At 38.1% G+C, this 1,999-nt stretch overlaps 1 long non-coding RNA gene across 1 annotated transcript; it reads right to left on the bottom strand.

Moving 5' to 3' along the window:
- Positions 1-439: 439 nt before the first annotated feature.
- On the bottom strand, positions 440-1,206 carry LOC109591858 (uncharacterized). The gene is made up of 4 exons (XR_002190045.1): positions 1,017-1,206; positions 853-974; positions 695-784; positions 440-641 (listed from the first exon to the last, which is right to left on the bottom strand). It is a non-coding gene; the product is annotated as an uncharacterized LOC109591858 (long non-coding RNA).
- Positions 1,207-1,999: the final 793 nt, after the last annotated feature.

A 1,999-nucleotide genomic window follows, 5' to 3' on the forward strand; every position in this document is an offset into this window, starting at 1 on the left:
CGCACTGGCACTGTTCTAATCATGGCTAAATCACTAGCAAAACGCATTATAAAAACATTAAAATTAGCAAAGGTGAGAGAGTTAACCTACAAGTACACCTAGAAAGCATAGCAAGGAGAGAAACAGTATAATTGACTTGAAGTAATAATTTTACATTATTATCAAATATTATATTGTATATTCTGAAAAATCTGCCAACAGCCTAAGAAACACGGGCAATGATGCTGTCAGGCAGGTAATAAGTGATAGTGGCAAGGGAATTGCCCTCACTATACTACACAGAAAACCAGCCCAAGAACCGCCACCACTGGGACCAGACAGCCCTGCCGACTACCATATATCAGCCACCATCATCAAGTATAAGTGGTTCCAGCAAAAGACCCCAACATGGTCCTCATTCAGATCCTAGTACTGGTAGCAGTTGTAACATTCAACGATCTACTGGAAGAAGTAAATACAAAAATATTATTCTAAATTTTTAAAAATATAAACATTATGTATATAGGGTTGAATAGATATTGGGATGGTGAGGAGCCTCCTGTATCTGTGTACCTCTTCCCAACTGTGCCCAGTGATGCCGACAAAAATATGGCAGTACTGTGATGGTAATATACCAGTACAAGAAAAATGCTAGTACGAGCCTAAAAATATTAATGCCACCATATGATTACTTTACATTACAAATAATACTTACTTCTGTATCTAGTAACTAATAAACTTGAGTTACGATTACAGGACTCAAAACTGGGATTGAATCGAAATTCAGCACAAATCACATGACGATCTAAAATTATGAATAGTTTTGATGATGTTGATAATAATAGTAATAATAATAATACTAACAAAGAATACCTGTCTGTAACTGATCATCCTTCGGTCAACCATACCACACTAACACTAATGTATGTTTCCCAACAGCCGATCCTATATCTATGCACAAAATGGCTCATGCTCTTCGTCCCAATCACCCATACCTTATTTATATATAATCACTAATTTAAACACATTATAACTACCTGAAGTATTGAGCATAGCAGAAGAACTACTAGTATCATGTGATAGAGCCTCAGAATGATTCTCTTTTTAAACTAAATCGGCGAGTAAATGAGACAGCATTTCCAGCGCCTTTTTTTAGTGCCTAAAGACCCCTTAACTCGATCAAGCCTAACTAGAACTGGTCCTTGTCTTCTTTGAGAGTAAAATGGAAGTCCATTTGGTACCAAAACCCCTTTCTTCCTGCGTTTTTCCTTGAAGAAGCAACACCATCTAGAGCCGACATTTTTACACGTGAATAAAACGGAAGCCACCATGCCCAGGGCCCCGCCTTTTATACCGCACCTTCTCGTTTAAGCTCGAGTTTAAGTCTCTAAAGACTTCTATTTTAGCACTTAGTGACAAAATTCAGTTGAAAAAGGCTGTGAACTTCTCAATGAAGAGTTACCCTGCCATTCTTGTGTTCAAGAGGAGAAAATTCAGTACCTAAAAGACCTCTTTCAATACAGAGTATCAGTAGCTAGGTGATTTAGCTGTTCAATGAGTCCTAGCTGACTGTGATGATTAATAATGAAGCTGCTATATGAATGAGTCAGTTATTCTAGCTGCAGGTTACTGTAGATTATGTCTTCGTGAGGTGGCCATAGATATGGACCTATCAAGTGGCTGGCTGGCTTCCTGTGAATAAACCATGCAGCTAGCAGCTTATTCTCTACTAATTATCACTTTGTTTAGCAAAATAATGTAGTTTTTGTCATTAAAATTAGCTATAATGATGAATTAAACCATGTCATAATTACTAAATAACTATTAATTAACTGCTAATTATGATGATGTCATCTTCCGGTTAGAAATTCTAGTAGGGCATTGCCCTCAATGCCTGCCCCTGCAGCCGCCTATGCTTGCTATACCAGGAAAACGAGCTCCTATGCTTACCAGACTTCTTAGAGGACCTCATCTTGACCAGAGGACTTCATTGGTACCACTAGCGTGGCTCTAGACCTTG

The sequence above is a fragment of the Amphimedon queenslandica genome, unplaced genomic scaffold (assembly GCF_000090795.2).
Source record: "Amphimedon queenslandica unplaced genomic scaffold, v1.1 AMPQUscaffold_7039_Cont21006, whole genome shotgun sequence".
Classification (NCBI taxonomy): domain Eukaryota; kingdom Metazoa; phylum Porifera; class Demospongiae; order Haplosclerida; family Niphatidae; genus Amphimedon; species Amphimedon queenslandica.